This window comes from Rhinoderma darwinii (genome assembly GCF_050947455.1).
Source record: "Rhinoderma darwinii isolate aRhiDar2 chromosome 4 unlocalized genomic scaffold, aRhiDar2.hap1 SUPER_4_unloc_10, whole genome shotgun sequence".
NCBI lineage: Eukaryota > Metazoa > Chordata > Amphibia > Anura > Rhinodermatidae > Rhinoderma > Rhinoderma darwinii.
Window position 1 is genome coordinate 90580 of NW_027461754.1, and position 25677 is coordinate 116256.

The following is a 25677-nucleotide window of genomic DNA, read 5'->3' on the forward strand; positions in this document are numbered from 1 at the left end:
GCTAATCCCCCTTCTGGCAGTCCATGTTGGGGTCCATGCTGGTTTCCATGTTGGGGTGCCTGATTCACCACAATTGTGATCATCACATACTTTTCAACCTGTAGCTTTAAGGTTTTTTTTTTTTTTTTTATGTTTTTTTTTTAAGTGTGGATGTCTTTCTCCCGTAAAAGCAGAAGGAGCGTGGAGCTTACAGGGTGCCGGGTGGTGTAAAAGTATAGGTGAGTCGTTAGTGTACAGAGTGAAGAATTGTGGGAAGAGAAAAGAAATCAGAATGATTTAAATAAGAAAGTCGCAACGTAGAAAAGATGGTCTAGATCCAATGGCCCATTTGGTTGTGGGCCCAAAAGCCTTTGCCTGTGCCACTTTGTTGCAAAGGCGAAAACATGTGGCATGAGAAACTGGGAGGTTGCGTGTATAAAAAGCATAGTCTGAAGGTCGTGAAAATGAGATGGTCAGGGATCGGGGGTCTCTATTCTATTTTTACGAGAAAAACATGTGATTCCGACCGGGGATAATGGCCAAATTGTAACAGGGGGCGTGAGTAAAAGAGAGCACTTAGCAGAGGATGGTTTCGATCCATCGACCTCTGGGTTATGGGCCCAGCACGCTTCCGCTGCGCCACTCTGCTGCCATACCTCCAAAAGAGAGGGGTAGCCTATTACCCGCTGACTGTTGTTAAGACGCTAATGTGGAGGCCATCTCTGTGTTGCAATTGTCCATTTGTTGGCGGCTGTAGTTCCACGCAGTTGTTATGTTTTATCATTCTCTTCTTTTTATTGTGTTGATCAGAAGGTCCTCTAAGAAACATACTCCATTTACCATGTTGTGGCTTTTTTACGACTTTAATCAAAGTGGGGGAGCGTGGTTGTCTCTGTGGCGCAATTGGTTAGCGCGTTCGGCTGTTAACCGGAAGGTTGGTGGTTCAAGCCCACCCAGGGACGGCAGTGTCCTCTTTTTGTCTCAGTTGCATGTTACAGAAAATCCTATGGTGCCTCTCAACTTAAAGTTTCGGCCAGAAGAGGAGGGCACCGGTTGTAAGACCATTTCAACATGTACAGTGTGAAAAATTTTGAGAAGAGAAAAAAATCCCAGTGATTTGGATGACATAGTTGCAATGTAGAAAGAATGGTCCAGAGCCTTTGGCCCTCTTTGGTTGTGGGCCTAAATGTCTTTCCATGCGCCACTCTGTTTCAAAGAAGATGACACATGACATGAGAAACTGGGAGGTTCAAGCAAAGCTTGAAGGTTGTGAAAACTTTTTTTTGTCTGATAACCAAAAGGTTGGTGGTTCAAGCCCACCCAGGGATGATTGTACCCTCTTTTTGTTTCAGTTGCATGTCAGAGTTACAGAAAGTCCTACTGTGGCTCTCAACTGAGAGTTTCGGTCGGATGCCCATTTCAAATACCCAACACAAACAAGAGACCCCTCTGAAAATAGATAGAAGACGAGGGCACCGGGAGAGCATTTGTCGACAGGTTGAAACATCATCTATGAGACTAACAAAAGTTCCTTCGAGCCGGAATTGAACCAGCGACCTAAGGATTGCTGATTTTCTACTACAGTCCTCCGCTCTACCAGCTGAGCTATCGAAGGCTTGCCGAGCTGGTTGTCGGGTGCTTCCTAAGCTTGCAAATGAGTTACATGAGTAGGGAAACAGAGGAGAATTGTCCCGCTCTTTGAAAAACTCGGCAAACCAAAACTTTGGAGAATACGGGCGTCGATCCCGTTACCTCTCGCATGCTAAGCGAGCGCTCTACCATTTGAGCTAATCCCCCTTCTGGCAGTCCATGTTGGGGTCCATGCTGGTTTCCATGTTGGGGTGCCTGATTCACCACAATTGTGATCATCACATACTTTTCAACCTGTAGCTTTAAGGTTTTTTTTTTTTTTTTTATGTTTTTTTTTTAAGTGTGGATGTCTTTCTCCCGTAAAAGCAGAAGGAGCGTGGAGCTTACAGGGTGCCGGGTGGTGTAAAAGTATAGGTGAGTCGTTAGTGTACAGAGTGAAGAATTGTGGGAAGAGAAAAGAAATCAGAATGATTTAAATAAGAAAGTCGCAACGTAGAAAAGATGGTCTAGATCCAATGGCCCATTTGGTTGTGGGCCCAAAAGCCTTTGCCTGTGCCACTTTGTTGCAAAGGCGAAAACATGTGGCATGAGAAACTGGGAGGTTGCGTGTATAAAAAGCATAGTCTGAAGGTCGTGAAAATGAGATGGTCAGGGATCGGGGGTCTCTATTCTATTTTTACGAGAAAAACATGTGATTCCGACCGGGGATAATGGCCAAATTGTAACAGGGGGCGTGAGTAAAAGAGAGCACTTAGCAGAGGATGGTTTCGATCCATCGACCTCTGGGTTATGGGCCCAGCACGCTTCCGCTGCGCCACTCTGCTGCCATACCTCCAAAAGAGAGGGGTAGCCTATTACCCGCTGACTGTTGTTAAGACGCTAATGTGGAGGCCATCTCTGTGTTGCAATTGTCCATTTGTTGGCGGCTGTAGTTCCACGCAGTTGTTATGTTTTATCATTCTCTTCTTTTTATTGTGTTGATCAGAAGGTCCTCTAAGAAACATACTCCATTTACCATGTTGTGGCTTTTTTACGACTTTAATCAAAGTGGGGGAGCGTGGTTGTCTCTGTGGCGCAATTGGTTAGCGCGTTCGGCTGTTAACCGGAAGGTTGGTGGTTCAAGCCCACCCAGGGACGGCAGTGTCCTCTTTTTGTCTCAGTTGCATGTTACAGAAAATCCTATGGTGCCTCTCAACTTAAAGTTTCGGCCAGAAGAGGAGGGCACCGGTTGTAAGACCATTTCAACATGTACAGTGTGAAAAATTTTGAGAAGAGAAAAAAATCCCAGTGATTTGGATGACATAGTTGCAATGTAGAAAGAATGGTCCAGAGCCTTTGGCCCTCTTTGGTTGTGGGCCTAAATGTCTTTCCATGCGCCACTCTGTTTCAAAGAAGATGACACATGACATGAGAAACTGGGAGGTTCAAGCAAAGCTTGAAGGTTGTGAAAACTTTTTTTTGTCTGATAACCAAAAGGTTGGTGGTTCAAGCCCACCCAGGGATGATTGTACCCTCTTTTTGTTTCAGTTGCATGTCAGAGTTACAGAAAGTCCTACTGTGGCTCTCAACTGAGAGTTTCGGTCGGATGCCCATTTCAAATACCCAACACAAACAAGAGACCCCTCTGAAAATAGATAGAAGACGAGGGCACCGGGAGAGCATTTGTCGACAGGTTGAAACATCATCTATGAGACTAACAAAAGTTCCTTCGAGCCGGAATTGAACCAGCGACCTAAGGATTGCTGATTTTCTACTACAGTCCTCCGCTCTACCAGCTGAGCTATCGAAGGCTTGCCGAGCTGGTTGTCGGGTGCTTCCTAAGCTTGCAAATGAGTTACATGAGTAGGGAAACAGAGGAGAATTGTCCCGCTCTTTGAAAAACTCGGCAAACCAAAACTTTGGAGAATACGGGCGTCGATCCCGTTACCTCTCGCATGCTAAGCGAGCGCTCTACCATTTGAGCTAATCCCCCTTCTGGCAGTCCATGTTGGGGTCCATGCTGGTTTCCATGTTGGGGTGCCTGATTCACCACAATTGTGATCATCACATACTTTTCAACCTGTAGCTTTAAGCTTTTTTTTTTTTTTTTTTTTTTTGTGTGGATGTCTTTCTCCCGTAAAAGCAGAAGGAGCGTGGAGCTTACAGGGTGCCGGGTGGTGTAAAAGTATAGGTGAGTCGTTAGTGTACAGAGTGAAGAATTGTGGGAAGAGAAAAGAAATCAGAATGATTTAAATAAGAAAGTCGCAACGTAGAAAAGATGGTCTAGATCCAATGGCCCATTTGGTTGTGGGCCCAAAAGCCTTTGCCTGTGCCACTTTGTTGCAAAGGCGAAAACATGTGGCATGAGAAACTGGGAGGTTGCGTGTATAAAAAGCATAGTCTGAAGGTCGTGAAAATGAGATGGTCAGGGATCGGGGGTCTCTATTCTATTTTTACGAGAAAAACATGTGATTCCGACCGGGGATAATGGCCAAATTGTAACAGGGGGCGTGAGTAAAAGAGAGCACTTAGCAGAGGATGGTTTCGATCCATCGACCTCTGGGTTATGGGCCCAGCACGCTTCCGCTGCGCCACTCTGCTGCCATACCTCCAAAAGAGAGGGGTAGCCTATTACCCGCTGACTGTTGTTAAGACGCTAATGTGGAGGCCATCTCTGTGTTGCAATTGTCCATTTGTTGGCGGCTGTAGTTCCACGCAGTTGTTATGTTTTATCATTCTCTTCTTTTTATTGTGTTGATCAGAAGGTCCTCTAAGAAACATACTCCATTTACCATGTTGTGGCTTTTTTACGACTTTAATCAAAGTGGGGGAGCGTGGTTGTCTCTGTGGCGCAATTGGTTAGCGCGTTCGGCTGTTAACCGGAAGGTTGGTGGTTCAAGCCCACCAGGGACGGCAGTGTCCTCTTTTTGTCTCAGTTGCATGTTACAGAAAATCCTATGGTGCCTCTCAACTTAAAGTTTCGGCCAGAAGAGGAGGGCACCGGTTGTAAGACCATTTCAACATGTACAGTGTGAAAAATTTTGAGAAGAGAAAAAAATCCCAGTGATTTGGATGACATAGTTGCAATGTAGAAAGAATGGTCCAGAGCCTTTGGCCCTCTTTGGTTGTGGGCCTAAATGTCTTTCCATGCGCCACTCTGTTTCAAAGAAGATGACACATGACATGAGAAACTGGGAGGTTCAAGCAAAGCTTGAAGGTTGTGAAAACTTTTTTTTGTCTGATAACCAAAAGGTTGGTGGTTCAAGCCCACCCAGGGATGATTGTACCCTCTTTTTGTTTCAGTTGCATGTCAGAGTTACAGAAAGTCCTACTGTGGCTCTCAACTGAGAGTTTCGGTCGGATGCCCATTTCAAATACCCAACACAAACAAGAGACCCCTCTGAAAATAGATAGAAGACGAGGGCACCGGGAGAGCATTTGTCGACAGGTTGAAACATCATCTATGAGACTAACAAAAGTTCCTTCGAGCCGGAATTGAACCAGCGACCTAAGGATTGCTGATTTTCTACTACAGTCCTCCGCTCTACCAGCTGAGCTATCGAAGGCTTGCCGAGCTGGTTGTCGGGTGCTTCCTAAGCTTGCAAATGAGTTACATGAGTAGGGAAACAGAGGAGAATTGTCCCGCTCTTTGAAAAACTCGGCAAACCAAAACTTTGGAGAATACGGGCGTCGATCCCGTTACCTCTCGCATGCTAAGCGAGCGCTCTACCATTTGAGCTAATCCCCCTTCTGGCAGTCCATGTTGGGGTCCATGCTGGTTTCCATGTTGGGGTGCCTGATTCACCACAATTGTGATCATCACATACTTTTCAACCTGTAGCTTTAAGGTTTTTTTTTTTTTTTTTATGTTTTTTTTTTAAGTGTGGATGTCTTTCTCCCGTAAAAGCAGAAGGAGCGTGGAGCTTACAGGGTGCCGGGTGGTGTAAAAGTATAGGTGAGTCGTTAGTGTACAGAGTGAAGAATTGTGGGAAGAGAAAAGAAATCAGAATGATTTAAATAAGAAAGTCGCAACGTAGAAAAGATGGTCTAGATCCAATGGCCCATTTGGTTGTGGGCCCAAAAGCCTTTGCCTGTGCCACTTTGTTGCAAAGGCGAAAACATGTGGCATGAGAAACTGGGAGGTTGCGTGTATAAAAAGCATAGTCTGAAGGTCGTGAAAATGAGATGGTCAGGGATCGGGGGTCTCTATTCTATTTTTACGAGAAAAACATGTGATTCCGACCGGGGATAATGGCCAAATTGTAACAGGGGGCGTGAGTAAAAGAGAGCACTTAGCAGAGGATGGTTTCGATCCATCGACCTCTGGGTTATGGGCCCAGCACGCTTCCGCTGCGCCACTCTGCTGCCATACCTCCAAAAGAGAGGGGTAGCCTATTACCCGCTGACTGTTGTTAAGACGCTAATGTGGAGGCCATCTCTGTGTTGCAATTGTCCATTTGTTGGCGGCTGTAGTTCCACGCAGTTGTTATGTTTTATCATTCTCTTCTTTTTATTGTGTTGATCAGAAGGTCCTCTAAGAAACATACTCCATTTACCATGTTGTGGCTTTTTTACGACTTTAATCAAAGTGGGGGAGCGTGGTTGTCTCTGTGGCGCAATTGGTTAGCGCGTTCGGCTGTTAACCGGAAGGTTGGTGGTTCAAGCCCACCCAGGGACGGCAGTGTCCTCTTTTTGTCTCAGTTGCATGTTACAGAAAATCCTATGGTGCCTCTCAACTTAAAGTTTCGGCCAGAAGAGGAGGGCACCGGTTGTAAGACCATTTCAACATGTACAGTGTGAAAAATTTTGAGAAGAGAAAAAAATCCCAGTGATTTGGATGACATAGTTGCAATGTAGAAAGAATGGTCCAGAGCCTTTGGCCCTCTTTGGTTGTGGGCCTAAATGTCTTTCCATGCGCCACTCTGTTTCAAAGAAGATGACACATGACATGAGAAACTGGGAGGTTCAAGCAAAGCTTGAAGGTTGTGAAAACTTTTTTTTGTCTGATAACCAAAAGGTTGGTGGTTCAAGCCCACCCAGGGATGATTGTACCCTCTTTTTGTTTCAGTTGCATGTCAGAGTTACAGAAAGTCCTACTGTGGCTCTCAACTGAGAGTTTCGGTCGGATGCCCATTTCAAATACCCAACACAAACAAGAGACCCCTCTGAAAATAGATAGAAGACGAGGGCACCGGGAGAGCATTTGTCGACAGGTTGAAACATCATCTATGAGACTAACAAAAGTTCCTTCGAGCCGGAATTGAACCAGCGACCTAAGGATTGCTGATTTTCTACTACAGTCCTCCGCTCTACCAGCTGAGCTATCGAAGGCTTGCCGAGCTGGTTGTCGGGTGCTTCCTAAGCTTGCAAATGAGTTACATGAGTAGGGAAACAGAGGAGAATTGTCCCGCTCTTTGAAAAACTCGGCAAACCAAAACTTTGGAGAATACGGGCGTCGATCCCGTTACCTCTCGCATGCTAAGCGAGCGCTCTACCATTTGAGCTAATCCCCCTTCTGGCAGTCCATGTTGGGGTCCATGCTGGTTTCCATGTTGGGGTGCCTGATTCACCACAATTGTGATCATCACATACTTTTCAACCTGTAGCTTTAAGCTTTTTTTTTTATTTTTTTTTAAGTGTGGATGTCTTTCTCCCGTAAAAGCAGAAGGAGCGTGGAGCTTACAGGGTGCCGGGTGGTGTAAAAGTATAGGTGAGTCGTTAGTGTACAGAGTGAAGAATTGTGGGAAGAGAAAAGAAATCAGAATGATTTAAATAAGAAAGTCGCAACGTAGAAAAGATGGTCTAGATCCAATGGCCCATTTGGTTGTGGGCCCAAAAGCCTTTGCCTGTGCCACTTTGTTGCAAAGGCGAAAACATGTGGCATGAGAAACTGGGAGGTTGCGTGTATAAAAAGCATAGTCTGAAGGTCGTGAAAATGAGATGGTCAGGGATCGGGGGTCTCTATTCTATTTTTACGAGAAAAACATGTGATTCCGACCGGGGATAATGGCCAAATTGTAACAGGGGGCGTGAGTAAAAGAGAGCACTTAGCAGAGGATGGTTTCGATCCATCGACCTCTGGGTTATGGGCCCAGCACGCTTCCGCTGCGCCACTCTGCTGCCATACCTCCAAAAGAGAGGGGTAGCCTATTACCCGCTGACTGTTGTTAAGACGCTAATGTGGAGGCCATCTCTGTGTTGCAATTGTCCATTTGTTGGCGGCTGTAGTTCCACGCAGTTGTTATGTTTTATCATTCTCTTCTTTTTATTGTGTTGATCAGAAGGTCCTCTAAGAAACATACTCCATTTACCATGTTGTGGCTTTTTTACGACTTTAATCAAAGTGGGGGAGCGTGGTTGTCTCTGTGGCGCAATTGGTTAGCGCGTTCGGCTGTTAACCGGAAGGTTGGTGGTTCAAGCCCACCCAGGGACGGCAGTGTCCTCTTTTTGTCTCAGTTGCATGTTACAGAAAATCCTATGGTGCCTCTCAACTTAAAGTTTCGGCCAGAAGAGGAGGGCACCGGTTGTAAGACCATTTCAACATGTACAGTGTGAAAATTTTTGAGAAGAGAAAAAAATCCCAGTGATTTGGATGACATAGTTGCAATGTAGAAAGAATGGTCCAGAGCCTTTGGCCCTCTTTGGTTGTGGGCCTAAATGTCTTTCCATGCGCCACTCTGTTTCAAAGAAGATGACACATGACATGAGAAACTGGGAGGTTCAAGCAAAGCTTGAAGGTTGTGAAAACTTTTTTTTGTCTGATAACCAAAAGGTTGGTGGTTCAAGCCCACCCAGGGATGATTGTACCCTCTTTTTGTTTCAGTTGCATGTCAGAGTTACAGAAAGTCCTACTGTGGCTCTCAACTGAGAGTTTCGGTCGGATGCCCATTTCAAATACCCAACACAAACAAGAGACCCCTCTGAAAATAGATAGAAGACGAGGGCACCGGGAGAGCATTTGTCGACAGGTTGAAACATCATCTATGAGACTAACAAAAGTTCCTTCGAGCCGGAATTGAACCAGCGACCTAAGGATTGCTGATTTTCTACTACAGTCCTCCGCTCTACCAGCTGAGCTATCGAAGGCTTGCCGAGCTGGTTGTCGGGTGCTTCCTAAGCTTGCAAATGAGTTACATGAGTAGGGAAACAGAGGAGAATTGTCCCGCTCTTTGAAAAACTCGGCAAACCAAAACTTTGGAGAATACGGGCGTCGATCCCGTTACCTCTCGCATGCTAAGCGAGCGCTCTACCATTTGAGCTAATCCCCCTTCTGGCAGTCCATGTTGGGGTCCATGCTGGTTTCCATGTTGGGGTGCCTGATTCACCACAATTGTGATCATCACATACTTTTCAACCTGTAGCTTTAAGCTTTTTTTTTTTTTTTTTTTTAAGTGTGGATGTCTTTCTCCCGTAAAAGCAGAAGGAGCGTGGAGCTTACAGGGTGCCGGGTGGTGTAAAAGTATAGGTGAGTCGTTAGTGTACAGAGTGAAGAATTGTGGGAAGAGAAAAGAAATCAGAATGATTTAAATAAGAAAGTCGCAACGTAGAAAAGATGGTCTAGATCCAATGGCCCATTTGGTTGTGGGCCCAAAAGCCTTTGCCTGTGCCACTTTGTTGCAAAGGCGAAAACATGTGGCATGAGAAACTGGGAGGTTGCGTGTATAAAAAGCATAGTCTGAAGGTCGTGAAAATGAGATGGTCAGGGATCGGGGGTCTCTATTCTATTTTTACGAGAAAAACATGTGATTCCGACCGGGGATAATGGCCAAATTGTAACAGGGGGCGTGAGTAAAAGAGAGCACTTAGCAGAGGATGGTTTCGATCCATCGACCTCTGGGTTATGGGCCCAGCACGCTTCCGCTGCGCCACTCTGCTGCCATACCTCCAAAAGAGAGGGGTAGCCTATTACCCGCTGACTGTTGTTAAGACGCTAATGTGGAGGCCATCTCTGTGTTGCAATTGTCCATTTGTTGGCGGCTGTAGTTCCACGCAGTTGTTATGTTTTATCATTCTCTTCTTTTTATTGTGTTGATCAGAAGGTCCTCTAAGAAACATACTCCATTTACCATGTTGTGGCTTTTTTACGACTTTAATCAAAGTGGGGGAGCGTGGTTGTCTCTGTGGCGCAATTGGTTAGCGCGTTCGGCTGTTAACTGGAAGGTTGGTGGTTCAAGCCCACCCAGGGACGGCAGTGTCCTCTTTTTGTCTCAGTTGCATGTTACAGAAAATCCTATGGTGCCTCTCAACTTAAAGTTTCGGCCAGAAGAGGAGGGCACCGGTTGTAAGACCATTTCAACATGTACAGTGTGAAAAATTTTGAGAAGAGAAAAAAATCCCAGTGATTTGGATGACATAGTTGCAATGTAGAAAGAATGGTCCAGAGCCTTTGGCCCTCTTTGGTTGTGGGCCTAAATGTCTTTCCATGCGCCACTCTGTTTCAAAGAAGATGACACATGACATGAGAAACTGGGAGGTTCAAGCAAAGCTTGAAGGTTGTGAAAACTTTTTTTTGTCTGATAACCAAAAGGTTGGTGGTTCAAGCCCACCCAGGGATGATTGTACCCTCTTTTTGTTTCAGTTGCATGTCAGAGTTACAGAAAGTCCTACTGTGGCTCTCAACTGAGAGTTTCGGTCGGATGCCCATTTCAAATACCCAACACAAACAAGAGACCCCTCTGAAAATAGATAGAAGACGAGGGCACCGGGAGAGCATTTGTCGACAGGTTGAAACATCATCTATGAGACTAACAAAAGTTCCTTCGAGCCGGAATTGAACCAGCGACCTAAGGATTGCTGATCTTCTACTACAGTCCTCCGCTCTACCAGCTGAGCTATCGAAGGCTTGCCGAGCTGGTTGTCGGGTGCTTCCTAAGCTTGCAAATGAGTTACATGAGTAGGGAAACAGAGGAGAATTGTCCCGCTCTTTGAAAAACTCGGCAAACCAAAACTTTGGAGAATACGGGCGTCGATCCCGTTACCTCTCGCATGCTAAGCGAGCGCTCTACCATTTGAGCTAATCCCCCTTCTGGCAGTCCATGTTGGGGTCCATGCTGGTTTCCATGTTGGGGTGCCTGATTCACCACAATTGTGATCATCACATACTTTTCAACCTGTAGCTTTAAGCTTTTTTTTTTTTTTTTTTTAAGTGTGGATGTCTTTCTCCCGTAAAAGCAGAAGGAGCGTGGAGCTTACAGGGTGCCGGGTGGTGTAAAAGTATAGGTGAGTCGTTAGTGTACAGAGTGAAGAATTGTGGGAAGAGAAAAGAAATCAGAATGATTTAAATAAGAAAGTCGCAACGTAGAAAAGATGGTCTAGATCCAATGGCCCATTTGGTTGTGGGCCCAAAAGCCTTTGCCTGTGCCACTTTGTTGCAAAGGCGAAAACATGTGGCATGAGAAACTGGGAGGTTGCGTGTATAAAAAGCATAGTCTGAAGGTCGTGAAAATGAGATGGTCAGGGATCGGGGGTCTCTATTCTATTTTTACGAGAAAAACATGTGATTCCGACCGGGGATAATGGCCAAATTGTAACAGGGGGCGTGAGTAAAAGAGAGCACTTAGCAGAGGATGGTTTCGATCCATCGACCTCTGGGTTATGGGCCCAGCACGCTTCCGCTGCGCCACTCTGCTGCCATACCTCCAAAAGAGAGGGGTAGCCTATTACCCGCTGACTGTTGTTAAGACGCTAATGTGGAGGCCATCTCTGTGTTGCAATTGTCCATTTGTTGGCGGCTGTAGTTCCACGCAGTTGTTATGTTTTATCATTCTCTTCTTTTTATTGTGTTGATCAGAAGGTCCTCTAAGAAACATACTCCATTTACCATGTTGTGGCTTTTTTACGACTTTAATCAAAGTGGGGGAGCGTGGTTGTCTCTGTGGCGCAATTGGTTAGCGCGTTCGGCTGTTAACCGGAAGGTTGGTGGTTCAAGCCCACCCAGGGACGGCAGTGTCCTCTTTTTGTCTCAGTTGCATGTTACAGAAAATCCTATGGTGCCTCTCAACTTAAAGTTTCGGCCAGAAGAGGAGGGCACCGGTTGTAAGACCATTTCAACATCTACAGTGTGAAAAATTTTGAGAAGAGAAAAAAATCCCAGTGATTTGGATGACATAGTTGCAATGTAGAAAGAATGGTCCAGAGCCTTTGGCCCTCTTTGGTTGTGGGCCTAAATGTCTTTCCATGCGCCACTCTGTTTCAAAGAAGATGACACATGACATGAGAAACTGGGAGGTTCAAGCAAAGCTTGAAGGTTGTGAAAACTTTTTTTTGTCTGATAACCAAAAGGTTGGTGGTTCAAGCCCACCCAGGGATGATTGTACCCTCTTTTTGTTTCAGTTGCATGTCAGAGTTACAGAAAGTCCTACTGTGGCTCTCAACTGAGAGTTTCGGTCGGATGCCCATTTCAAATACCCAACACAAACAAGAGACCCCTCTGAAAATAGATAGAAGACGAGGGCACCGGGAGAGCATTTGTCGACAGGTTGAAACATCATCTATGAGACTAACAAAAGTTCCTTCGAGCCGGAATTGAACCAGCGACCTAAGGATTGCTGATTTTCTACTACAGTCCTCCGCTCTACCAGCTGAGCTATCGAAGGCTTGCCGAGCTGGTTGTCGGGTGCTTCCTAAGCTTGCAAATGAGTTACATGAGTAGGGAAACAGAGGAGAATTGTCCCGCTCTTTGAAAAACTCGGCAAACCAAAACTTTGGAGAATACGGGCGTCGATCCCGTTACCTCTCGCATGCTAAGCGAGCGCTCTACCATTTGAGCTAATCCCCCTTCTGGCAGTCCATGTTGGGGTCCATGCTGGTTTCCATGTTGGGGTGCCTGATTCACCACAATTGTGATCATCACATACTTTTCAACCTGTAGCTTTAAGCTTTTTTTTTTTTTTTTTTTTAAGTGTGGATGTCTTTCTCCCGTAAAAGCAGAAGGAGCGTGGAGCTTACAGGGTGCCGGGTGGTGTAAAAGTATAGGTGAGTCGTTAGTGTACAGAGTGAAGAATTGTGGGAAGAGAAAAGAAATCAGAATGATTTAAATAAGAAAGTCGCAACGTAGAAAAGATGGTCTAGATCCAATGGCCCATTTGGTTGTGGGCCCAAAAGCCTTTGCCTGTGCCACTTTGTTGCAAAGGCGAAAACATGTGGCATGAGAAACTGGGAGGTTGCGTGTATAAAAAGCATAGTCTGAAGGTCGTGAAAATGAGATGGTCAGGGATCGGGGGTCTCTATTCTATTTTTACGAGAAAAACATGTGATTCCGACCGGGGATAATGGCCAAATTGTAACAGGGGGCGTGAGTAAAAGAGAGCACTTAGCAGAGGATGGTTTCGATCCATCGACCTCTGGGTTATGGGCCCAGCACGCTTCCGCTGCGCCACTCTGCTGCCATACCTCCAAAAGAGAGGGGTAGCCTATTACCCGCTGACTGTTGTTAAGACGCTAATGTGGAGGCCATCTCTGTGTTGCAATTGTCCATTTGTTGGCGGCTGTAGTTCCACGCAGTTGTTATGTTTTATCATTCTCTTCTTTTTATTGTGTTGATCAGAAGGTCCTCTAAGAAACATACTCCATTTACCATGTTGTGGCTTTTTTACGACTTTAATCAAAGTGGGGGAGCGTGGTTGTCTCTGTGGCGCAATTGGTTAGCGCGTTCGGCTGTTAACCGGAAGGTTGGTGGTTCAAGCCCACCCAGGGACGGCAGTGTCCTCTTTTTGTCTCAGTTGCATGTTACAGAAAATCCTATGGTGCCTCTCAACTTAAAGTTTCGGCCAGAAGAGGAGGGCACCGGTTGTAAGACCATTTCAACATGTACAGTGTGAAAAATTTTGAGAAGAGAAAAAAATCCCAGTGATTTGGATGACATAGTTGCAATGTAGAAAGAATGGTCCAGAGCCTTTGGCCCTCTTTGGTTGTGGGCCTAAATGTCTTTCCATGCGCCACTCTGTTTCAAAGAAGATGACACATGACATGAGAAACTGGGAGGTTCAAGCAAAGCTTGAAGGTTGTGAAAACTTTTTTTTGTCTGATAACCAAAAGGTTGGTGGTTCAAGCCCACCCAGGGATGATTGTACCCTCTTTTTGTTTCAGTTGCATGTCAGAGTTACAGAAAGTCCTACTGTGGCTCTCAACTGAGAGTTTCGGTCGGATGCCCATTTCAAATACCCAACACAAACAAGAGACCCCTCTGAAAATAGATAGAAGACGAGGGCACCGGGAGAGCATTTGTCGACAGGTTGAAACATCATCTATGAGACTAACAAAAGTTCCTTCGAGCCGGAATTGAACCAGCGACCTAAGGATTGCTGATTTTCTACTACAGTCCTCCGCTCTACCAGCTGAGCTATCGAAGGCTTGCCGAGCTGGTTGTCGGGTGCTTCCTAAGCTTGCAAATGAGTTACATGAGTAGGGAAACAGAGGAGAATTGTCCCGCTCTTTGAAAAACTCGGCAAACCAAAACTTTGGAGAATACGGGCGTCGATCCCGTTACCTCTCGCATGCTAAGCGAGCGCTCTACCATTTGAGCTAATCCCCCTTCTGGCAGTCCATGTTGGGGTCCATGCTGGTTTCCATGTTGGGGTGCCTGATTCACCACAATTGTGATCATCACATACTTTTCAACCTGTAGCTTTAAGCTTTTTTTTTTTTTTTTTTTAAGTGTGGATGTCTTTCTCCCGTAAAAGCAGAAGGAGCGTGGAGCTTACAGGGTGCCGGGTGGTGTAAAAGTATAGGTGAGTCGTTAGTGTACAGAGTGAAGAATTGTGGGAAGAGAAAAGAAATCAGAATGATTTAAATAAGAAAGTCGCAACGTAGAAAAGATGGTCTAGATCCAATGGCCCATTTGGTTGTGGGCCCAAAAGCCTTTGCCTGTGCCACTTTGTTGCAAAGGCGAAAACATGTGGCATGAGAAACTGGGAGGTTGCGTGTATAAAAAGCATAGTCTGAAGGTCGTGAAAATGAGATGGTCAGGGATCGGGGGTCTCTATTCTATTTTTACGAGAAAAACATGTGATTCCGACCGGGGATAATGGCCAAATTGTAACAGGGGGCGTGAGTAAAAGAGAGCACTTAGCAGAGGATGGTTTCGATCCATCGACCTCTGGGTTATGGGCCCAGCACGCTTCCGCTGCGCCACTCTGCTGCCATACCTCCAAAAGAGAGGGGTAGCCTATTACCCGCTGACTGTTGTTAAGACGCTAATGTGGAGGCCATCTCTGTGTTGCAATTGTCCATTTGTTGGCGGCTGTAGTTCCACGCAGTTGTTATGTTTTATCATTCTCTTCTTTTTATTGTGTTGATCAGAAGGTCCTCTAAGAAACATACTCCATTTACCATGTTGTGGCTTTTTTACGACTTTAATCAAAGTGGGGGAGCGTGGTTGTCTCTGTGGCGCAATTGGTTAGCGCGTTCGGCTGTTAACCGGAAGGTTGGTGGTTCAAGCCCACCCAGGGACGGCAGTGTCCTCTTTTTGTCTCAGTTGCATGTTACAGAAAATCCTATGGTGCCTCTCAACTTAAAGTTTCGGCCAGAAGAGGAGGGCACCGGTTGTAAGACCATTTCAACATGTACAGTGTGAAAAATTTTGAGAAGAGAAAAAAATCCCAGTGATTTGGATGACATAGTTGCAATGTAGAAAGAATGGTCCAGAGCCTTTGGCCCTCTTTGGTTGTGGGCCTAAATGTCTTTCCATGCGCCACTCTGTTTCAAAGAAGATGACACATGACATGAGAAACTGGGAGGTTCAAGCAAAGCTTGAAGGTTGTGAAAACTTTTTTTTGTCTGATAACCAAAAGGTTGGTGGTTCAAGCCCACCCAGGGATGATTGTACCCTCTTTTTGTTTCAGTTGCATGTCAGAGTTACAGAAAGTCCTACTGTGGCTCTCAACTGAGAGTTTCGGTCGGATGCCCATTTCAAATACCCAACACAAACAAGAGACCCCTCTGAAAATAGATAGAAGACGAGGGCACCGGGAGAGCATTTGTCGACAGGTTGAAACATCATCTATGAGACTAACAAAAGTTCCTTCGAGCCGGAATTGAACCAGCGACCTAAGGATTGCTGATTTTCTACTACAGTCCTCCGCTCTACCAGCTGAGCTATCGAAGGCTTGCCGAGCTGGTTGTCGGGTGCTTCCTAAGCTTGCAAATGAGTTACATGAGTAGGGAAACAGAGGAGAATTGTCCCGCTCTTTGAAAAACTCGGCAAACCAAAACTTTGGAGAATACGGGCGTCGATCCCGTTACCTCTCGCATGCTAAGCGAGCGCTCTACCATTTGAGCTAATCCCCCTTCTGGCAGTCCATGTTGGGGTCCATGCTGGTTTCCATGTTGGGGTGCCTGATTCACCACAATTGTGATCATCACATACTTTTCAACCTGTAGCTTTAAGCTTTTTTTTTTATTTTTTTTTAAGTGTGGATGTCTTTCTCCCGTAAAAGCAGAAGGAGCGTGGAGCTTACAGGGTGCCGGGTGGTGTAAAAGTATAGGTGAGTCGTTAGTGTACAGAGTGAAGAATTGTGGGAAGAGAAAAGAAATCAGAATGATTTAAATAAGAAAGTCGCAACGTAGAAAAGATGGTCTAGATCCAATGGCCCATTTGGTTGTGGGCCCAAAAGCCTTTGCCTGTGCCACTTTGTTGCAAAGGCGAAAACATGTGGCATGAGAAACTGGGAGGTTGCGTGTATAAAAAGCATAGTCTGAAGGTCGTGAAAATGAGATGGTCAGGGATCGGGGGTCTCTATTCTATTTTTACGAGAAAAACATGTGATTCCGACCGGGGATAATGGCCAAATTGTAACAGGGGGCGTGAGTAAAAGAGAGCACTTAGCAGAGGATGGTTTCGATCCATCGACCTCTGGGTTATGGGCCCAGCACGCTTCCGCTGCGCCACTCTGCTGCCATACCTCCAAAAGAGAGGGGTAGCCTATTACCCGCTGACTGTTGTTAAGACGCTAATGTGGAGGCCATCTCTGTGTTGCAATTGTCCATTTGTTGGCGGCTGTAGTTCCACGCAGTTGTTATGTTTTATCATTCTCTTCTTTTTATTGTGTTGATCAGAAGGTCCTCTAAGAAACATACTCCATTTACCATGTTGTGGCTTTTTTACGACTTTAATCAAAGTGGGGGAGCGTGGTTGTCTCTGTGGCGCAATTGGTTAGCGCGTTCGGCTGTTAACCGGAAGGTTGGTGGTTCAAGCCCACCCAGGGACGGCAGTGTCCTCTTTTTGTCTCAGTTGCATGTTACAGAAAATCCTATGGTGCCTCTCAACTTAAAGTTTCGGCCAGAAGAGGAGGGCACCGGTTGTAAGACCATTTCAACATGTACAGTGTGAAAATTTTTGAGAAGAGAAAAAAATCCCAGTGATTTGGATGACATAGTTGCAATGTAGAAAGAATGGTCCAGAGCCTTTGGCCCTCTTTGGTTGTGGGCCTAAATGTCTTTCCATGCGCCACTCTGTTTCAAAGAAGATGACACATGACATGAGAAACTGGGAGGTTCAAGCAAAGCTTGAAGGTTGTGAAAACTTTTTTTTGTCTGATAACCAAAAGGTTGGTGGTTCAAGCCCACCCAGGGATGATTGTACCCTCTTTTTGTTTCAGTTGCATGTCAGAGTTACAGAAAGTCCTACTGTGGCTCTCAACTGAGAGTTTCGGTCGGATGCCCATTTCAAATACCCAACACAAACAAGAGACCCCTCTGAAAATAGATAGAAGACGAGGGCACCGGGAGAGCATTTGTCGACAGGTTGAAACATCATCTATGAGACTAACAAAAGTTCCTTCGAGCCGGAATTGAACCAGCGACCTAAGGATTGCTGATTTTCTACTACAGTCCTCCGCTCTACCAGCTGAGCTATCGAAGGCTTGCCGAGCTGGTTGTCGGGTGCTTCCTAAGCTTGCAAATGAGTTACATGAGTAGGGAAACAGAGGAGAATTGTCCCGCTCTTTGAAAAACTCGGCAAACCAAAACTTTGGAGAATACGGGCGTCGATCCCGTTACCTCTCGCATGCTAAGCGAGCGCTCTACCATTTGAGCTAATCCCCCTTCTGGCAGTCCATGTTGGGGTCCATGCTGGTTTCCATGTTGGGGTGCCTGATTCACCACAATTGTGATCATCACATACTTTTCAACCTGTAGCTTTAAGCTTTTTTTTTTTTTTTTTTTTAAGTGTGGATGTCTTTCTCCCGTAAAAGCAGAAGGAGCGTGGAGCTTACAGGGTGCCGGGTGGTGTAAAAGTATAGGTGAGTCGTTAGTGTACAGAGTGAAGAATTGTGGGAAGAGAAAAGAAATCAGAATGATTTAAATAAGAAAGTCGCAACGTAGAAAAGATGGTCTAGATCCAATGGCCCATTTGGTTGTGGGCCCAAAAGCCTTTGCCTGTGCCACTTTGTTGCAAAGGCGAAAACATGTGGCATGAGAAACTGGGAGGTTGCGTGTATAAAAAGCATAGTCTGAAGGTCGTGAAAATGAGATGGTCAGGGATCGGGGGTCTCTATTCTATTTTTACGAGAAAAACATGTGATTCCGACCGGGGATAATGGCCAAATTGTAACAGGGGGCGTGAGTAAAAGAGAGCACTTAGCAGAGGATGGTTTCGATCCATCGACCTCTGGGTTATGGGCCCAGCACGCTTCCGCTGCGCCACTCTGCTGCCATACCTCCAAAAGAGAGGGGTAGCCTATTACCCGCTGACTGTTGTTAAGACGCTAATGTGGAGGCCATCTCTGTGTTGCAATTGTCCATTTGTTGGCGGCTGTAGTTCCACGCAGTTGTTATGTTTTATCATTCTCTTCTTTTTATTGTGTTGATCAGAAGGTCCTCTAAGAAACATACTCCATTTACCATGTTGTGGCTTTTTTACGACTTTAATCAAAGTGGGGGAGCGTGGTTGTCTCTGTGGCGCAATTGGTTAGCGCGTTCGGCTGTTAACTGGAAGGTTGGTGGTTCAAGCCCACCCAGGGACGGCAGTGTCCTCTTTTTGTCTCAGTTGCATGTTACAGAAAATCCTATGGTGCCTCTCAACTTAAAGTTTCGGCCAGAAGAGGAGGGCACCGGTTGTAAGACCATTTCAACATGTACAGTGTGAAAAATTTTGAGAAGAGAAAAAAATCCCAGTGATTTGGATGACATAGTTGCAATGTAGAAAGAATGGTCCAGAGCCTTTGGCCCTCTTTGGTTGTGGGCCTAAATGTCTTTCCATGCGCCACTCTGTTTCAAAGAAGATGACACATGACATGAGAAACTGGGAGGTTCAAGCAAAGCTTGAAGGTTGTGAAAACTTTTTTTTGTCTGATAACCAAAAGGTTGGTGGTTCAAGCCCACCCAGGGATGATTGTACCCTCTTTTTGTTTCAGTTGCATGTCAGAGTTACAGAAAGTCCTACTGTGGCTCTCAACTGAGAGTTTCGGTCGGATGCCCATTTCAAATACCCAACACAAACAAGAGACCCCTCTGAAAATAGATAGAAGACGAGGGCACCGGGAGAGCATTTGTCGACAGGTTGAAACATCATCTATGAGACTAACAAAAGTTCCTTCGAGCCGGAATTGAACCAGCGACCTAAGGATTGCTGATCTTCTACTACAGTCCTCCGCTCTACCAGCTGAGCTATCGAAGGCTTGCCGAGCTGGTTGTCGGGTGCTTCCTAAGCTTGCAAATGAGTTACATGAGTAGGGAAACAGAGGAGAATTGTCCCGCTCTTTGAAAAACTCGGCAAACCAAAACTTTGGAGAATACGGGCGTCGATCCCGTTACCTCTCGCATGCTAAGCGAGCGCTCTACCATTTGAGCTAATCCCCCTTCTGGCAGTCCATGTTGGGGTCCATGCTGGTTTCCATGTTGGGGTGCCTGATTCACCACAATTGTGATCATCACATACTTTTCAACCTGTAGCTTGAAGCTTTTTTTTTTTTTTTTTTTTAAGTGTGGATGTCTTTCTCCCGTAAAAGCAGAAGGAGCGTGGAGCTTACAGGGTGCCGGGTGGTGTAAAAGTATAGGTGAGTCGTTAGTGTACAGAGTGAAGAATTGTGGGAAGAGAAAAGAAATCAGAATGATTTAAATAAGAAAGTCGCAACGTAGAAAAGATGGTCTAGATCCAATGGCCCATTTGGTTGTGGGCCCAAAAGCCTTTGCCTGTGCCACTTTGTTGCAAAGGCGAAAACATGTGGCATGAGAAACTGGGAGGTTGCGTGTATAAAAAGCATAGTCTGAAGGTCGTGAAAATGAGATGGTCAGGGATCGGGGGTCTCTATTCTATTTTTACGAGAAAAACATGTGATTCCGACCGGGGATAATGGCCAAATTGTAACAGGGGGCGTGAGTAAAAGAGAGCACTTAGCAGAGGATGGTTTCGATCCATCGACCTCTGGGTTATGGGCCCAGCACGCTTCCGCTGCGCCACTCTGCTGCCATACCTCCAAAAGAGAGGGGTAGCCTATTACCCGCTGACTGTTGTTAAGACGCTAATGTGGAGGCCATCTCTGTGTTGCAATTGTCCATTTGTTGGCGGCTGTAGTTCCACGCAGTTGTTATGTTTTATCATTCTCTTCTTTTTATTGTGTTGATCAGAAGGTCCTCTAAGAAACATACTCCATTTACCATGTTGTGGCTTTTTTACGACTTTAATCAAAGTGGGGGAGCGTGGTTGTCTCTGTGGCGCAATTGGTTAGCGCGTTCGGCTGTTAACCGGAAGGTTGGTGGTTCAAGCCCACCCAGGGACGGCAGTGTCCTCTTTTTGTCTCAGTTGCATGTTACAGAAAATCCTATGGTGCCTCTCAACTTAAAGTTTCGGCCAGAAGAGGAGGGCACCGGTTGTAAGACCATTTCAACATCTACAGTGTGAAAAATTTTGAGAAGAGAAAAAAATCCCAGTGATTTGGATGACATAGTTGCAATGTAGAAAGAATGGTCCAGAGCCTTTGGCCCTCTTTGGTTGTGGGCCTAAATGTCTTTCCATGCGCCACTCTGTTTCAAAGAAGATGACACATGACATGAGAAACTGGGAGGTTCAAGCAAAGCTTGAAGGTTGTGAAAACTTTTTTTTGTCTGATAACCAAAAGGTTGGTGGTTCAAGCCCACCCAGGGATGATTGTACCCTCTTTTTGTTTCAGTTGCATGTCAGAGTTACAGAAAGTCCTACTGTGGCTCTCAACTGAGAGTTTCGGTCGGATGCCCATTTCAAATACCCAACACAAACAAGAGACCCCTCTGAAAATAGATAGAAGACGAGGGCACCGGGAGAGCATTTGTCGACAGGTTGAAACATCATCTATGAGACTAACAAAAGTTCCTTCGAGCCGGAATTGAACCAGCGACCTAAGGATTGCTGATTTTCTACTACAGTCCTCCGCTCTACCAGCTGAGCTATCGAAGGCTTGCCGAGCTGGTTGTCGGGTGCTTCCTAAGCTTGCAAATGAGTTACATGAGTAGGGAAACAGAGGAGAATTGTCCCGCTCTTTGAAAAACTCGGCAAACCAAAACTTTGGAGAATACGGGCGTCGATCCCGTTACCTCTCGCATGCTAAGCGAGCGCTCTACCATTTGAGCTAATCCCCCTTCTGGCAGTCCATGTTGGGGTCCATGCTGGTTTCCATGTTGGGGTGCCTGATTCACCACAATTGTGATCATCACATACTTTTCAACCTGTAGCTTTAAGCTTTTTTTTTTTTTTTTTTTTAAGTGTGGATGTCTTTCTCCCGTAAAAGCAGAAGGAGCGTGGAGCTTACAGGGTGCCGGGTGGTGTAAAAGTATAGGTGAGTCGTTAGTGTACAGAGTGAAGAATTGTGGGAAGAGAAAAGAAATCAGAATGATTTAAATAAGAAAGTCGCAACGTAGAAAAGATGGTCTAGATCCAATGGCCCATTTGGTTGTGGGCCCAAAAGCCTTTGCCTGTGCCACTTTGTTGCAAAGGCGAAAACATGTGGCATGAGAAACTGGGAGGTTGCGTGTATAAAAAGCATAGTCTGAAGGTCGTGAAAATGAGATGGTCAGGGATCGGGGGTCTCTATTCTATTTTTACGAGAAAAACATGTGATTCCGACCGGGGATAATGGCCAAATTGTAACAGGGGGCGTGAGTAAAAGAGAGCACTTAGCAGAGGATGGTTTCGATCCATCGACCTCTGGGTTATGGGCCCAGCACGCTTCCGCTGCGCCACTCTGCTGCCATACCTCCAAAAGAGAGGGGTAGCCTATTACCCGCTGACTGTTGTTAAGACGCTAATGTGGAGGCCATCTCTGTGTTGCAATTGTCCATTTGTTGGCGGCTGTAGTTCCACGCAGTTGTTATGTTTTATCATTCTCTTCTTTTTATTGTGTTGATCAGAAGGTCCTCTAAGAAACATACTCCATTTACCATGTTGTGGCTTTTTTACGACTTTAATCAAAGTGGGGGAGCGTGGTTGTCTCTGTGGCGCAATTGGTTAGCGCGTTCGGCTGTTAACCGGAAGGTTGGTGGTTCAAGCCCACCCAGGGACGGCAGTGTCCTCTTTTTGTCTCAGTTGCATGTTACAGAAAATCCTATGGTGCCTCTCAACTTAAAGTTTCGGCCAGAAGAGGAGGGCACCGGTTGTAAGACCATTTCAACATGTACAGTGTGAAAAATTTTGAGAAGAGAAAAAAATCCCAGTGATTTGGATGACATAGTTGCAATGTAGAAAGAATGGTCCAGAGCCTTTGGCCCTCTTTGGTTGTGGGCCTAAATGTCTTTCCATGCGCCACTCTGTTTCAAAGAAGATGACACATGACATGAGAAACTGGGAGGTTCAAGCAAAGCTTGAAGGTTGTGAAAACTTTTTTTTGTCTGATAACCAAAAGGTTGGTGGTTCAAGCCCACCCAGGGATGATTGTACCCTCTTTTTGTTTCAGTTGCATGTCAGAGTTACAGAAAGTCCTACTGTGGCTCTCAACTGAGAGTTTCGGTCGGATGCCCATTTCAAATACCCAACACAAACAAGAGACCCCTCTGAAAATAGATAGAAGACGAGGGCACCGGGAGAGCATTTGTCGACAGGTTGAAACATCATCTATGAGACTAACAAAAGTTCCTTCGAGCCGGAATTGAACCAGCGACCTAAGGATTGCTGATTTTCTACTACAGTCCTCCGCTCTACCAGCTGAGCTATCGAAGGCTTGCCGAGCTGGTTGTCGGGTGCTTCCTAAGCTTGCAAATGAGTTACATGAGTAGGGAAACAGAGGAGAATTGTCCCGCTCTTTGAAAAACTCGGCAAACCAAAACTTTGGAGAATACGGGCGTCGATCCCGTTACCTCTCGCATGCTAAGCGAGCGCTCTACCATTTGAGCTAATCCCCCTTCTGGCAGTCCATGTTGGGGTCCATGCTGGTTTCCATGTTGGGGTGCCTGATTCACCACAATTGTGATCATCACATACTTTTCAACCTGTAGCTTTAAGCTTTTTTTTTTTTTTTTTTTAAGTGTGGATGTCTTTCTCCCGTAAAAGCAGAAGGAGCGTGGAGCTTACAGGGTGCCGGGTGGTGTAAAAGTATAGGTGAGTCGTTAGTGTACAGAGTGAAGAATTGTGGGAAGAGAAAAGAAATCAGAATGATTTAAATAAGAAAGTCGCAACGTAGAAAAGATGGTCTAGATCCAATGGCCCATTTGGTTGTGGGCCCAAAAGCCTTTGCCTGTGCCACTTTGTTGCAAAGGCGAAAACATGTGGCATGAGAAACTGGGAGGTTGCGTGTATAAAAAGCATAGTCTGAAGGTCGTGAAAATGAGATGGTCAGGGATCGGGGGTCTCTATTCTATTTTTACGAGAAAAACATGTGATTCCGACCGGGGATAATGGCCAAATTGTAACAGGGGGCGTGAGTAAAAGAGAGCACTTAGCAGAGGATGGTTTCGATCCATCGACCTCTGGGTTATGGGCCCAGCACGCTTCCGCTGCGCCACTCTGCTGCCATACCTCCAAAAGAGAGGGGTAGCCTATTACCCGCTGACTGTTGTTAAGACGCTAATGTGGAGGCCATCTCTGTGTTGCAATTGTCCATTTGTTGGCGGCTGTAGTTCCACGCAGTTGTTATGTTTTATCATTCTCTTCTTTTTATTGTGTTGATCAGAAGGTCCTCTAAGAAACATACTCCATTTACCATGTTGTGGCTTTTTTACGACTTTAATCAAAGTGGGGGAGCGTGGTTGTCTCTGTGGCGCAATTGGTTAGCGCGTTCGGCTGTTAACCGGAAGGTTGGTGGTTCAAGCCCACCCAGGGACGGCAGTGTCCTCTTTTTGTCTCAGTTGCATGTTACAGAAAATCCTATGGTGCCTCTCAACTTAAAGTTTCGGCCAGAAGAGGAGGGCACCGGTTGTAAGACCATTTCAACATGTACAGTGTGAAAAATTTTGAGAAGAGAAAAAAATCCCAGTGATTTGGATGACATAGTTGCAATGTAGAAAGAATGGTCCAGAGCCTTTGGCCCTCTTTGGTTGTGGGCCTAAATGTCTTTCCATGCGCCACTCTGTTTCAAAGAAGATGACACATGACATGAGAAACTGGGAGGTTCAAGCAAAGCTTGAAGGTTGTGAAAACTTTTTTTTGTCTGATAACCAAAAGGTTGGTGGTTCAAGCCCACCCAGGGATGATTGTACCCTCTTTTTGTTTCAGTTGCATGTCAGAGTTACAGAAAGTCCTACTGTGGCTCTCAACTGAGAGTTTCGGTCGGATGCCCATTTCAAATACCCAACACAAACAAGAGACCCCTCTGAAAATAGATAGAAGACGAGGGCACCGGGAGAGCATTTGTCGACAGGTTGAAACATCATCTATGAGACTAACAAAAGTTCCTTCGAGCCGGAATTGAACCAGCGACCTAAGGATTGCTGATTTTCTACTACAGTCCTCCGCTCTACCAGCTGAGCTATCGAAGGCTTGCCGAGCTGGTTGTCGGGTGCTTCCTAAGCTTGCAAATGAGTTACATGAGTAGGGAAACAGAGGAGAATTGTCCCGCTCTTTGAAAAACTCGGCAAACCAAAACTTTGGAGAATACGGGCGTCGATCCCGTTACCTCTCGCATGCTAAGCGAGCGCTCTACCATTTGAGCTAATCCCCCTTCTGGCAGTCCATGTTGGGGTCCATGCTGGTTTCCATGTTGGGGTGCCTGATTCACCACAATTGTGATCATCACATACTTTTCAACCTGTAGCTTTAAGCTTTTTTTTTTTTTTTTTTTTTTTTTTTTAAGTGTGGATGTCTTTCTCCCGTAAAAGCAGAAGGAGCGTGGAGCTTACAGGGTGCCGGGTGGTGTAAAAGTATAGGTGAGTCGTTAGTGTACAGAGTGAAGAATTGTGGGAAGAGAAAAGAAATCAGAATGATTTAAATAAGAAAGTCGCAACGTAGAAAAGATGGTCTAGATCCAATGGCCCATTTGGTTGTGGGCCCAAAAGCCTTTGCCTGTGCCACTTTGTTGCAAAGGCGAAAACATGTGGCATGAGAAACTGGGAGGTTGCGTGTATAAAAAGCATAGTCTGAAGGTCGTGAAAATGAGATGGTCAGGGATCGGGGGTCTCTATTCTATTTTTACGAGAAAAACATGTGATTCCGACCGGGGATAATGGCCAAATTGTAACAGGGGGCGTGAGTAAAAGAGAGCACTTAGCAGAGGATGGTTTCGATCCATCGACCTCTGGGTTATGGGCCCAGCACGCTTCCGCTGCGCCACTCTGCTGCCATACCTCCAAAAGAGAGGGGTAGCCTATTACCCGCTGACTGTTGTTAAGACGCTAATGTGGAGGCCATCTCTGTGTTGCAATTGTCCATTTGTTGGCGGCTGTAGTTCCACGCAGTTGTTATGTTTTATCATTCTCTTCTTTTTATTGTGTTGATCAGAAGGTCCTCTAAGAAACATACTCCATTTACCATGTTGTGGCTTTTTTACGACTTTAATCAAAGTGGGGGAGCGTGGTTGTCTCTGTGGCGCAATTGGTTAGCGCGTTCGGCTGTTAACCGGAAGGTTGGTGGTTCAAGCCCACCCAGGGACGGCAGTGTCCTCTTTTTGTCTCAGTTGCATGTTACAGAAAATCCTATGGTGCCTCTCAACTTAAAGTTTCGGCCAGAAGAGGAGGGCACCGGTTGTAAGACCATTTCAACATGTACAGTGTGAAAAATTTTGAGAAGAGAAA

At 45.8% G+C, this 25677-nt stretch overlaps 26 non-coding genes across 26 annotated transcripts; 12 read left to right on the plus strand and 14 right to left on the minus strand.

Annotated features, from left to right (window-relative positions):
* Positions 1-867: 867 nt before the first annotated feature.
* TRNAN-GUU (transfer RNA asparagine (anticodon GUU)) lies at positions 868-941 on the plus strand. Its single transcript has one exon. It is a non-coding gene; the product is annotated as a tRNA-Asn (tRNA).
* Positions 942-1508: 567 nt separating this feature from the next.
* Positions 1509-1594, minus strand: TRNAY-GUA (transfer RNA tyrosine (anticodon GUA)). Its single transcript is given in 2 exon segments — positions 1509-1544; positions 1558-1594. It is a non-coding gene; the product is annotated as a tRNA-Tyr (tRNA).
* Positions 1595-2632: 1038 nt separating this feature from the next.
* TRNAN-GUU (transfer RNA asparagine (anticodon GUU)) lies at positions 2633-2706 on the plus strand. Its single transcript has one exon. It is a non-coding gene; the product is annotated as a tRNA-Asn (tRNA).
* Positions 2707-3273: 567 nt separating this feature from the next.
* Positions 3274-3359, minus strand: TRNAY-GUA (transfer RNA tyrosine (anticodon GUA)). Its single transcript is given in 2 exon segments — positions 3274-3309; positions 3323-3359. It is a non-coding gene; the product is annotated as a tRNA-Tyr (tRNA).
* A 1669-nt stretch (positions 3360-5028) lies between these two features.
* Positions 5029-5114, minus strand: TRNAY-GUA (transfer RNA tyrosine (anticodon GUA)). Its single transcript is given in 2 exon segments — positions 5029-5064; positions 5078-5114. It is a non-coding gene; the product is annotated as a tRNA-Tyr (tRNA).
* Positions 5115-6152: 1038 nt separating this feature from the next.
* TRNAN-GUU (transfer RNA asparagine (anticodon GUU)) lies at positions 6153-6226 on the plus strand. The gene has a single exon. It is a non-coding gene; the product is annotated as a tRNA-Asn (tRNA).
* A 567-nt stretch (positions 6227-6793) lies between these two features.
* Positions 6794-6879, minus strand: TRNAY-GUA (transfer RNA tyrosine (anticodon GUA)). The gene is given in 2 exon segments: positions 6794-6829; positions 6843-6879. It is a non-coding gene; the product is annotated as a tRNA-Tyr (tRNA).
* Positions 6880-7907: 1028 nt separating this feature from the next.
* TRNAN-GUU (transfer RNA asparagine (anticodon GUU)) lies at positions 7908-7981 on the plus strand. Its single transcript has one exon. It is a non-coding gene; the product is annotated as a tRNA-Asn (tRNA).
* A 567-nt stretch (positions 7982-8548) lies between these two features.
* Positions 8549-8634, minus strand: TRNAY-GUA (transfer RNA tyrosine (anticodon GUA)). Its single transcript is given in 2 exon segments — positions 8549-8584; positions 8598-8634. It is a non-coding gene; the product is annotated as a tRNA-Tyr (tRNA).
* Positions 8635-10303: 1669 nt separating this feature from the next.
* Positions 10304-10389, minus strand: TRNAY-GUA (transfer RNA tyrosine (anticodon GUA)). Its single transcript is given in 2 exon segments — positions 10304-10339; positions 10353-10389. It is a non-coding gene; the product is annotated as a tRNA-Tyr (tRNA).
* A 1027-nt stretch (positions 10390-11416) lies between these two features.
* Positions 11417-11490, plus strand: TRNAN-GUU (transfer RNA asparagine (anticodon GUU)). The gene has a single exon. It is a non-coding gene; the product is annotated as a tRNA-Asn (tRNA).
* A 567-nt stretch (positions 11491-12057) lies between these two features.
* Positions 12058-12143, minus strand: TRNAY-GUA (transfer RNA tyrosine (anticodon GUA)). Its single transcript is given in 2 exon segments — positions 12058-12093; positions 12107-12143. It is a non-coding gene; the product is annotated as a tRNA-Tyr (tRNA).
* Positions 12144-13171: 1028 nt separating this feature from the next.
* On the plus strand, positions 13172-13245 carry TRNAN-GUU (transfer RNA asparagine (anticodon GUU)). Its single transcript has one exon. It is a non-coding gene; the product is annotated as a tRNA-Asn (tRNA).
* Positions 13246-13812: 567 nt separating this feature from the next.
* TRNAY-GUA (transfer RNA tyrosine (anticodon GUA)) lies at positions 13813-13898 on the minus strand. Its single transcript is given in 2 exon segments — positions 13813-13848; positions 13862-13898. It is a non-coding gene; the product is annotated as a tRNA-Tyr (tRNA).
* A 1027-nt stretch (positions 13899-14925) lies between these two features.
* TRNAN-GUU (transfer RNA asparagine (anticodon GUU)) lies at positions 14926-14999 on the plus strand. The gene has a single exon. It is a non-coding gene; the product is annotated as a tRNA-Asn (tRNA).
* Positions 15000-15566: 567 nt separating this feature from the next.
* Positions 15567-15652, minus strand: TRNAY-GUA (transfer RNA tyrosine (anticodon GUA)). The gene is given in 2 exon segments: positions 15567-15602; positions 15616-15652. It is a non-coding gene; the product is annotated as a tRNA-Tyr (tRNA).
* Positions 15653-16680: 1028 nt separating this feature from the next.
* On the plus strand, positions 16681-16754 carry TRNAN-GUU (transfer RNA asparagine (anticodon GUU)). The gene has a single exon. It is a non-coding gene; the product is annotated as a tRNA-Asn (tRNA).
* A 567-nt stretch (positions 16755-17321) lies between these two features.
* On the minus strand, positions 17322-17407 carry TRNAY-GUA (transfer RNA tyrosine (anticodon GUA)). Its single transcript is given in 2 exon segments — positions 17322-17357; positions 17371-17407. It is a non-coding gene; the product is annotated as a tRNA-Tyr (tRNA).
* A 1669-nt stretch (positions 17408-19076) lies between these two features.
* TRNAY-GUA (transfer RNA tyrosine (anticodon GUA)) lies at positions 19077-19162 on the minus strand. The gene is given in 2 exon segments: positions 19077-19112; positions 19126-19162. It is a non-coding gene; the product is annotated as a tRNA-Tyr (tRNA).
* A 1028-nt stretch (positions 19163-20190) lies between these two features.
* Positions 20191-20264, plus strand: TRNAN-GUU (transfer RNA asparagine (anticodon GUU)). Its single transcript has one exon. It is a non-coding gene; the product is annotated as a tRNA-Asn (tRNA).
* Positions 20265-20831: 567 nt separating this feature from the next.
* Positions 20832-20917, minus strand: TRNAY-GUA (transfer RNA tyrosine (anticodon GUA)). The gene is given in 2 exon segments: positions 20832-20867; positions 20881-20917. It is a non-coding gene; the product is annotated as a tRNA-Tyr (tRNA).
* Positions 20918-21945: 1028 nt separating this feature from the next.
* TRNAN-GUU (transfer RNA asparagine (anticodon GUU)) lies at positions 21946-22019 on the plus strand. The gene has a single exon. It is a non-coding gene; the product is annotated as a tRNA-Asn (tRNA).
* A 567-nt stretch (positions 22020-22586) lies between these two features.
* On the minus strand, positions 22587-22672 carry TRNAY-GUA (transfer RNA tyrosine (anticodon GUA)). The gene is given in 2 exon segments: positions 22587-22622; positions 22636-22672. It is a non-coding gene; the product is annotated as a tRNA-Tyr (tRNA).
* Positions 22673-23699: 1027 nt separating this feature from the next.
* On the plus strand, positions 23700-23773 carry TRNAN-GUU (transfer RNA asparagine (anticodon GUU)). Its single transcript has one exon. It is a non-coding gene; the product is annotated as a tRNA-Asn (tRNA).
* Positions 23774-24340: 567 nt separating this feature from the next.
* Positions 24341-24426, minus strand: TRNAY-GUA (transfer RNA tyrosine (anticodon GUA)). The gene is given in 2 exon segments: positions 24341-24376; positions 24390-24426. It is a non-coding gene; the product is annotated as a tRNA-Tyr (tRNA).
* A 1036-nt stretch (positions 24427-25462) lies between these two features.
* Positions 25463-25536, plus strand: TRNAN-GUU (transfer RNA asparagine (anticodon GUU)). Its single transcript has one exon. It is a non-coding gene; the product is annotated as a tRNA-Asn (tRNA).
* The last annotated feature ends 141 nt before the right edge of the window (positions 25537-25677 follow it).